Source organism: Dromiciops gliroides, chromosome 3 (genome assembly GCF_019393635.1).
Source record: "Dromiciops gliroides isolate mDroGli1 chromosome 3, mDroGli1.pri, whole genome shotgun sequence".
In the NCBI taxonomy this organism is placed as follows: Eukaryota; Metazoa; Chordata; class Mammalia; order Microbiotheria; family Microbiotheriidae; genus Dromiciops; species Dromiciops gliroides.
This window is the reverse complement of record NC_057863.1, coordinates 47,785,662-47,796,356: the sequence shown is the minus strand read 5'-3', so window position 1 is coordinate 47,796,356 and position 10,695 is coordinate 47,785,662.

Here is a 10,695-nt window from a genome sequence, read left to right as displayed (position 1 = left end):
TTTTTGAGACAAAGCTAGCTCTTGCTAGCTGGGCTGGAGGCAGGTTCGGGTACCTGGGGCCTTTTTACTCCAGAGATTCATACATTGTTTCTAGTTCTATTAATCTCACTTCTGTGATTCAGATATTGTGTTTTAAACTTGTTCCCATTAATAAACCTGTTTTGTTTTTGAAAGAGGCTGGTTTTTTTCTTACCTCAATATTAAGGTGAGCCACCCAATTAACTCTTCCCATCCTAAATTTGGCCCTTACAGCTGTAACCCTTGAGTAACCAGACCAATGATGAAAAAGGGGAGGGTCCATTCATGTTAGGGACTAGGGTTTAAAATAGGGCCTGAGAACCCCCTTTCTCTGAACCCACCAGCTGCACACTAGGGTGCCTCCTTCTCACAAGAAGGAAATAAAAGAGCCTTTGTCACATTGCTGCCGAGTTCCTGAGAATTATTGAGAAGATAATTATTTCCCTCAAAAAATCTCACCTCAGACACTTACTAGCTGTGTGACCCTGGGCAAGTCACTTAACCCCAATTACCTTATACATCCAGGACCATCTGCAGCCATCCATCAGGACCCATATGGCTCTGGAGGAGAGATTAAGGTTGGTGACCTTGCACAGCCCTCCCTCACTTCAATCCAATTACTGCAAGTGATGACATTACCTCCTGATGTCATGGTCCTCTTCCATAATGAAAGATAAACAACTATCCCTTACTCAACAAACTCCAGTGACTCCCTATTACCTCCAGGATCAACTATAAAATCTTGGGATTGGTGTTCAAAGCCGTTAATAATCTGGTCCCTTCCTACCTTTCTGGTTGTTTTATACCTTCCTCCACAACATGTACTCTGTGATCCAGGGATACTGGCTGTTCCACACATAAGATGCTCCATCTCTCAACTCAAGGCATTTTCTTTGGCTGTCCCCCATGTCTAGAATTCTTTCTTGACTCATCTCCATCTCCTGGTTTTCCTGCTTCCTTCAAGTCCTGTAACATCTCCAGAGGCAGGTGCCATATAAGGTCTCTGTGTATTTATAGAACTTTTCAATTTCCTGAAGTCAATCCAGCCTCTTTCTCTCCTGTTTGAATTTGGCCCTACTTATCCAGTTGTAGTGCCTGTCCTAAATATACTGTAACGATTGGAGTGATGCCACCTGCTGGAGAGTTACTGTAGGAGAAGGCATCTGAGGGCAAGCCATGTGGTCAGGTCCTTGGCATCAGGAAGTGACATTTGCTCATGGGTACTGTCTATCAAAGCTACCAGCCAATCAAGTTGAAGAGCCTCCCATTTCTGGGAGGAGGACACGAAGTAGGAAACAAACACTGGTGGAGAGGTTCTTCCTCTTTTGGTTCGAGAAATCGGCTTGGTGGCAGGACTTCACGTGGGAGGTTAGGAAGGCTAGGATTTCCATGCTATAAGAAATCTGTTCTCAATCTTTTTCTCTCTTTACCATCTTATATCTTTTAATAAACCCTTAAAAGCCTAAACTCTTGGTGAATTTATCAGTGATTTTAGCCAGTTTCCCCCCCAAACTGGAGGGGACAGATTAGAACCCACATTTAGATTTTTAAACAACACAATACATACTTATGGACAGTTCTATGAACTGTTCACCCAATCTGGTTAATCCAGACAACAGACATTCCTCAACCTCTTAGACTTTCCTAAGTAAATGGTGAGGACAAATTCAAAATTTATTTTTCCAATTAACAAAATTTATTTTTTTTCTCCATCCTACTCCCCATCAAAAAATTGGGAAAAAGAAAAACAATTATCTTATAATAAATCTGTGTAGTCAAGGAAAACAAATTCCCAAAATTGTTTATGCTCCAAAAAAGATATGTTCCCTTCTCCACTCTGAATCCATCACCTCTCCATCAAGAGGTAAGTACATATATGCTTCATCTTTGTTCCTCTGGAGTCATGGCTGACCACTAGATGAAGGAGAGTTGTCAAGTCTTTACATACTTTGCTATAATTTGTTCAGTCATTCCTGAAGACAAACCCTTTAGAACAACTACAATTCTCTTATCAGGGGTCTTGGTCCGCAGGGACAATATCACCTGCAAACAGGAGTATCTAAAGGACCTAACGATTCACAGAGAATCCCTCTTCAATTTGGACTCTATTCTCTCACAGTCACAGTAATAGACACATTTGGTGAGCATCTATCTCTGTTAGATGCCTCAACTGGTGTTTCTGATCAGAGTTGTTGAATAAGTTTATTTTTTGAAAATAAGATTTTATTAGCAGAGGCAGCTAGATGGTGAAGTGGATAGAGCACCGGCCCTGGAGTCAGGAGGACCTGAGCTCAGGTCCGGCCTCAGACACTTAACACTTACTAGCTGTGTGACCCTGGGCAAATCACTTAACCCCAATTGCCTCACCAAAAAAAGAAAAAAAAAGATTTTATTAGCAGTCAATAACAATGGCAATAATAATCACATAAGGCCTTAGCTGAATGGAATTGTTTGTTCTGAGTCCATGAGAGATAATGTTAACTATTATCAGACAACAGTTCACTAACCAAAAAGTGTTTGAAGAACAAAAAGAAAAAAGAAGAAGAAGAAAGGAAGGAAGGAAAATAAGATTTTATTGATATCTTTTTGTTTTTATATCACTTAACATTTCTTTTGTATTTCTTCTTTGCTTTCATAGAGCCATCATATATAGTAAATAATTTTTAAAGGAAAAAAGAGGAGAGAAAAAATTAATTAGCAAAGCCCATCAATGCATCCAAAAAATCTGAGATGATATTCAGTGTTCCACATCTGCAGATTTCTCACCTGTGCTAAGTGATTGGTGTAGTATTCTTTCCTTGGTGCCATGCTAGCTCCTTGTTATTTTACAACATTCATTTAAATTCTTTTTAAAGATAGATTCTATTGATATCTTTTGCTTTTATATTCATAAATTTTCCCCACTCCAACTGACGGAGCCAGTCTATTTAACACAGAATATTTTTAAAGAAAAAAAAGAAAAACAATGGAAAAAAACAATAAATGAAAAAACCTGACAATATATGCAGTTACATACCCATGGACATGTCATCTCTGAAAAGAAATGGAGGGAGAGGTCTTTTCATGTCTTTTTTGGGGGATCGTGCTTGTTCTTTGCAATATTCACTTTTGATTTTTTTGGTATTTGTTCTTTCTACTTATATTGTTGTAGTCATTGTATTCATTGTTTATTGAGTCAGCTTACTTCCCACTATATTAGTTCATGGAAATGTAATGATTGGAATGACGCCACCTGCTGGAGAGTTACCAGGAAGAGAAGGCATCTGAGGGCAAGCCATGTGACTTTCTTTGGTGTCAGGAAGTGACTGTTTGTTCGTGGGTACTGTCAATCAAAGCTACCAGCCAATTAGCTTGGAGATGTGTGTGCAAGTAGATGGGATGTTGCCAGTCTCACAGGAGGCTTATGGGATGAAGGAAGGGTGGCTCATTCTCTTTCATGAGGACTCTCATGGAGAGTGGAGCTAAGATGCATTCTCCCTTTGATAGATAGATGAATCTAGGCCTTTCTCTCTTCACCAAATTCTTATTCTCCTTAACAAATGCTTAAAAGTCTAAACTCTTGCTAAAGCTTATAATTTATTGGTGACCACTCATTAGATATTTTAGACAGACTAGCTAGAATTTTAGCCCCTTACAGAACCAACATTTCACCATATTCATCATATTCCCTTTTTTTAAATAGCAAAGTAACTTTGCATTACATTCACATACCATAATTTATTTAGTGATTCCTCAGTTGATGGATATCTCCTTTGTTTGCATTTCTTTGCTACCACAAAAATGCTTCTACAAATATTTTGATTCAGGTGGGGACTTTCTTTTTAACAATGAACTCTGGGATATATGCCTATTAGTAGAATCTCTGGGTTAATAAGTATGGGTATTTTAATCACTTTCCTTTCATAATTCCAAATTGCTTTTGTTTGTTTTTTTATTTGTTTGTTTTGTTTGTTTTTGCAGGGCAATGAGGATTAAGTGACTTGCCCAGGGTCACACAGCTAGTTAAGTGTCAAGTGTCTGAGGCTGGATTTTAACTCAGGTCCTCCTGAATCCAAGGCCAGTGCTTTATCCACTGTGCCACCTAGTTGCCCCCTCCAAATTGCTTTTTTTTAAAAATGGTAGTACTAGTTCACAACTTCACCAACAATGCATTAGTGTCCATAATATCTCCAAAACTGACTATTCCCATCTTTTGTTCTCTTTGACAATTTTATGCATAGAAACTGAAGGCTTGGGGTTGTTTTGAATTTAATTTCTTTTATTAGTAGTAGTAGGAGGCTTCTGCCAGTCGAGGACAACCACAGATCAGCACCTTGAAGAGCCACAAGCCACAGTGTGGCCGTGCAGACTAATATGGGAGCTGCAGCTCCTGCCCCACCGAGGACATCGGAAAACTTCGCTCTCTGTTGCCTGTCAGTTCCTGTGTCTCATTCGTTTTTCTTCCTCCAGAGCTTGGAGGCCCATCTCAGCTGCGTGCAAGCTGCTCCTGAGTACTGAACTCCATTGGGTGCAGTCCTTGGCCATCTCCTCCCAGCTGCTGGTGTCTATTCCCAGAGCCCTCAAGTCTCTCTTACATACATCTCTGTAGCAAAATTGGGGGCGTCCAGCAGGTCTTTGGCCTGAGGCTAACTCACCATAGAGTAGGTCTTTAAGAATGCGCCCATCTTGCATGCGGTGCACATGACTGAGTCAGTAATCTTGTGTATCCTTATCTAGGTGTTAATCATTTGAAATTCTGTTCATTATTTGTTCATATTTGACCATTTATCTCTTAGGAGAATGGCTTTTAGTCTTCTATATTTCTCAGTTTTTTTTTCTATTTAACTAGTTCTATTATTACCCTAATTATATTAATTTTCTTTGCACAATTGATTTTCAATTTCATGTAATAAAAATTATGAACAAGATTGTATTAGGAATTCCAGGGAATCTTGAATGATTTTTAAAAAAAATTTAATTTTTAATTAAAAATTTTTTTTCATCTTGAGTGATTTTGATGTATGGTTCAGATTCATCCATCCTTTGCTGGAAGAAAAGATTTAATGTGCTTTTTGGCTCTACTGAATCAAAAGCTTTTTCATAGTCAAATAATATAAACAGAAGTGTATTATATTCTATATAGCTTTCAGTCAATTGTGAGATGGTCAAGATGTGGCACACTGTAGAACATAACTACTTCTTCCCCCTCCCCCCCCCCAGGGCAATGCGGGTTAAGTGACTTGCCCAGGGTCACACAGCTAGTAAATGTCAAGTGTCTGAGGCTGGATTTGAATTCAGGTCCTCCTGAATCCAGGACTGGTGCTTTATCTACTGCATCACCTAGCTGCCCTCAGAACATAACTTTTTTTTTTTTTTACAAGGCAATTGGGGTTAAGTGACTTGCCAAGGGTCACACAGCTAGTAAGTGTTAAGTGTCTGAGGCCAGATTTGAACTCAGGTCCTCCTGAATCCAGGGCTGGTGCTCTATCCATTGTACCACCTAGCTGCCCCTGAACATAACTTTTGATAGCCTTTTTGCTCCCTAACTTGAAGATGCCTCCAATGGATCAATTTGTTTTTAGTCTTTATTTTACATATATTTATAGATTAGCTTTGTCCACTCTAATCAAATGTAAACACCTTTAAGAAGGGTTTATTTCATTCTTTGTATCCCTAGCCATGAGAATAGTTCTTCTCACATAGTAGGCACTTAATAAATATTGATCGAATTAATTTATAAATGAGTCTCAGACTTTTTGTATAGATAGGAAAGTTAGTAAATCGGTCCTGGTTGATATTGTCTCAGTTTCACCCCCTAACCTTTTGGTGTTTTATTTGAAAGCAATTAATTCATATCTTCTACATGCTTCTGTATAGTCTACAAGTCAAGTCACTTGTCATTCTTTTTTTCCCCTAAAACATGTTTTTTTTTTAAAGCAGAATATGAGCTCCAGCAAGTTCTACCATGATTGAATGCTTCCAGTGTAGTCTGTACAACATATCAAGACTGTTTTCCAAGGACTAGGATACCTAAGGATGGAAAGAACTATGACCAGTTGACTGGCCTCTTGGTGATCCATTCTTTAGCCTCAACAACCTAGGAAACAAGGAAAAATACATAATGGCCCTCAGTCTTGTGGGTCTTCTTTTAATTTCTTCAGTTGTAGCCAAAAAGTGGCAGAAAAGAGGGGAGAGAGTGCTACTAATTCCCTAATTTTTAGATTGTTTATAAACTTGACTTGATAACCTGAGATCATTGGCCAATGACCAATGAGTGAGTGTACAGCTAGAGCAGGGATTCTTAACCTTTTTTGTATCATTAGTAGTCTGGTGAAAATTTTGGACTACTTCTTAGAATGATATTTTAAACGCACAAAATAAAAAAGAATTCTAGAGGAAACCAATTGTATTAAAAAATACACGTATTTTTCCCCATGTAAGTTCCTGAATGCCCCCATAAACCACTTGGGGGACAATAGACCCAAGGATAATTACCTCTGAACTATAAGAACTCAACCATTTCAATGATTTCACTATAAACAAAACCAGAAGAAAAAAAAACTATAGCTAAGTGTTAGGGTGACTCACTGGTTCTCCTTGAAACGACAAACAAAGGAATCCATGGTGTAGTTTTATTGTGTATCCAAAGACTATTGTCTATATCATGAGCTATTTGATCATCTCTTGTTGTAGTGCTCATGGAAAGTATTTGCAAAAAGACCACCATGAAATTAATTGTAACATATATATCCCAACATCTTGTTGCAGAGGATTTAAGAGATAATTTAATGAAGAACTCCGTGTGAAACCGAGCTTTGATAACCCCACTGACCAGGTAAAATTTATATAGTTATTAGACCTATTAGAGGAAGTAGAATCTTGGGGAAAATGTAGCTTAACTATCATCTAGAGAATGAACTGTCATGATTTGAGAGAAAGTATTTGAAAACTGAGAGAAAGGATTATAAGAATGTCTTTCCCGAGAGACAGGATGAGTTAATTGCCAAAAAGAGCCTGAAGAGACATTTCCTGAGAGAACCGAGTTAACTCTTATCTTATTGAGAAAACATATTGAAGAGACTTCTTGAGGGACTGACTATCATCCTAAGAGAATTGAATGGCAGGACTGTATTTTCAGAATTGAGAAGAGTTGTATATGATTGTCAGAGGTGACTCCAATGCTTTTCTCACTGTGAAATATTATTGAAATATTTAATTATGCATTTGTATTGCTGTTACGCTTCTGTTAACACACATTTTTTAAAAGCCTATTAAACTGGGGGCAGCTAGGTGGCACAGTGGATAGAGCACTGACCCTGGATTCAGGAGGACCTGAGTTCAAATCCGAACTCAGACACTTGACACTAGCTGTGTGACCTTGGGCAAGTCACGTAACCCTCATTGCACTGCAGAAAAGAAATGTTTTTAAAAAGCATATTAAACTAAGGGGTTTGAGAGAGATTTTTGCTTTTGGAGAGATTTCTCTGGTTTATTTTAAGAGTTCAGATATAATTTCTCCTAGAAGGATCATTTTCTTTAATACAACATATTCATTTCCAAATCCACACCTTGGCTTAGATTATTTCCTGATCCTATCCTTTTGTCCTGGGCAGCCTCAAGTCTCACTCTGTCTATAAAGGCTTCCCTGACTAATGTAACCTCATTAATTGCACACTCAATTCAATTCAACAAGGATTTAGTAGGTCCTAGGGACAAAAACGTGAGGGTATTTCCTCTCAAGTTGTTTTGCTTATATGCTACAAAAATTAAACAGTCCTTGCTATCCCTGACTTCTCTCAACATTCTAGTGGGACAATATAACTCATTTGCAGATACATTTACACATAGTTCTTTGATGCAGGCATGCGTTCTTCACTTTTTTCAATTACAAGGTCTTAGATTTCAGTTTGTCTGAGGCAACTCCCGTTCAGTGACTAAGGGCTTGGTAAGAATTGAGACAAAGTATGGCCTAGTTTTCCATCACAATAGTATCAATCTTGGAGATGAAGACCTTCAGAGTTTCTGGACAGAATAGAAAAAAATTGTTATTTATACTCTTTCTAAACCATAAGCAAAGCATACACACATATCCATGCACATGTATACACATACACAACATATCCTTCTTGCATTCTAGAGTTCAGGTAACCTGATCTTCTTGCTGTTTCTCATATATGATGTGGTCTCTCTGATCCTTTCTGCTGTGAGGGCCAAAATTTGATATATGGAGTGTTATTTGGGTGACTTGCCTTAATATTGGGGTCCCGGAAATGTGAGGGACCTTTTACGTTTAAACCTCCCGTCTGAACTGCCCTTTTTAGATATTTCTCCCAGGCCAATAAGAAAGGAGCCTCTAAGCTTTAGTTCACAAAAGGATCAGATTTTATTTCTTGGGAATTAATTAAACAACAAAGGTGAAACTAATAAAAATCAAAGATAAGGAAATAGGAAAATAGAAATACAGATAGATATTCTTAACTCTAAACTTAGCCTATTAGGGTTTTCCGTAATTAAACTCACCAAACACCTGAACAGCCCGCCAGTCTAAGGTTGCTTGCGCCCCCACCCGGACCTCAGTCACCACACCAAGAGCTTGAACGCGGGCCACTAGCGCAAGGGCCCAGAAGGGAAAGGGCCGAGTTCCGGAAAACGCCTAGCATTCCGGAAGCAGCCTGCTTCCCTTCAGCGAGCGTTCAATCTCTCCTCCCCAAAAGGGGGGAGAGGAGTTTGCTAAAAACGTGAATATTAATCTTTACCACAAATAATTTTTACCACACTGCATATAATGCCCTGCCTTTGTTGCACTGTTCTGTCCCTTAGAATCCTTGGTTTCTTCCCATATCACGCTTTCCTGATCTCCGTAATGGTTAATAACTTCACATAATTATCCTGTATTTATCTCACATGTATATGCATATACAAACTCAGGTCTCTACTTTTATACATATTGTTGTCTCCTCTGTAATGATTGGAATGATGCCACCTGCTGGAGACTTACTATAGGAAAGCTCCACCATGAGGAGAAAGCCTCTGAGGGCAAGGCCATGTGCCTTTTCCTTGGTGTCAGGAAGTGACGTTTGCTCATAGGTACTGTCTATCAAGGCTACCAGCCAATCAACTTGAAGAGCCTCCCGTTTCTGGGAGGGACACACGAAGTAGGAAGCGGACACTGGGGACACAGTTCTCTTTTTTTTTTTGGTTCCTGACTTGGTGGTGACAGCAGAGGACTATACAGGAATTAAGAAGAGGACTACACAGAAAAGTTCAGGAAAGGATTTCACAGGAAAATTGAGGAAAGATAGGATTGCCAGGCTGTAGGAATTCTGTTCTCAATCTTTCTCTTTCTATCTTTCAATAAACCCTTAAAAACCTAAACTTGTTTTATCAGTGATTTTAGTCAGTTTCCCCCAAAACTGGGGGAACAGATTAGAACCCACATTTAGAATTTTAAATTACACACCTCCAATAGACTGGAAGCTATATCATTATTGTCTCTGGATACCCCTTGACTGGCATAGTTCCTTATGTCTATTGATTGATTGAAGCAATTTCAGACCAGCTGATTCTTATGCATAATACCCCATCTCCCACTACTATGCTTTGTCCAGACCTGAAATATGCTGCTTCTTTCATTTATGCTTCATAGAATACCAAAGCACCTGAGGTGCCACCTTCTCTACATGGGGTCTTTCCTGATCCCCCCAGTTATTAATACCTCACAAAAATATTTTATATTACTTATGTTTTTAACTTAGCTATTTGGAGAGGCAACATGTTAGGTAGAGTTTGGAGTGAAGAAGTCTTGGGTTCAAGGGACTGACATTTCCTGCCCTGTCAGTTGAAAACTCTGCTTTTTTTTTTTTTAAATTCTTTTGAAATTGAGACATTTGCCCATTTGCAACACCTCTCCCAGTTATCATGGTTTTTCAAAGATCACTGACTGGCTCAGCAGCCAAATCTGTTATTTATAAAGAGCTTAGAACAGTGCCCAGTACTAGTGAAATGAAATTTGATAGAATAAATATAAAGTTTTATACTTGGAGTAAAAATGTCAATTTCACAAGTAGATGACTGGCTGAATTCGAATAAATCCTATCCTTTGAAAAAGATCTAAGGTTTCAGAGGACAGCAAGCTCAATAGGAGACAATTATAATATACCAGGCACAAAAAGCTAATATGGTTTGAGATTTCTTTAAGAGGATATGGTGGAGGCAGCTAGGTGGTGCAGTGGATAGAGCACCGGCCCTGGAGTCAGGAGTACCTGAGTTCAAATCTGGCCTTAGACACTTAACACTTACTAGCTGTGTGACCCTGGGCAAGTCACTTAACCCCAATTGCCTCACTAAAAAAAAAAAAAAAGAGGATATGGTGCCCTGGGCTGACTGGGTGATAATCCCACCATGTTCTGCTCTGATCAGACCACATCCATGCTGTTGTGTTCAAGTCCAGCCACTGCATTTTAAAAAGGACATGATAAATATCCAGAGGAAGGAGCTCAGGATCATGAACAATCTTGAGTTCAGGTCATATGAAGCTTGGGAAGGATCTAGGCTTGTTTAATCTGGAGAATAAAAAACTCAGGGTGACAGAACATTTCTTTAAAAATCTGAAGAGCAGTCACATGGAACAGAGAACAAAGAAAATTCAAAACTATAGAAAGCTTTTTCAGCAACAAGGAAGATCAGGGTGCAGCCTCA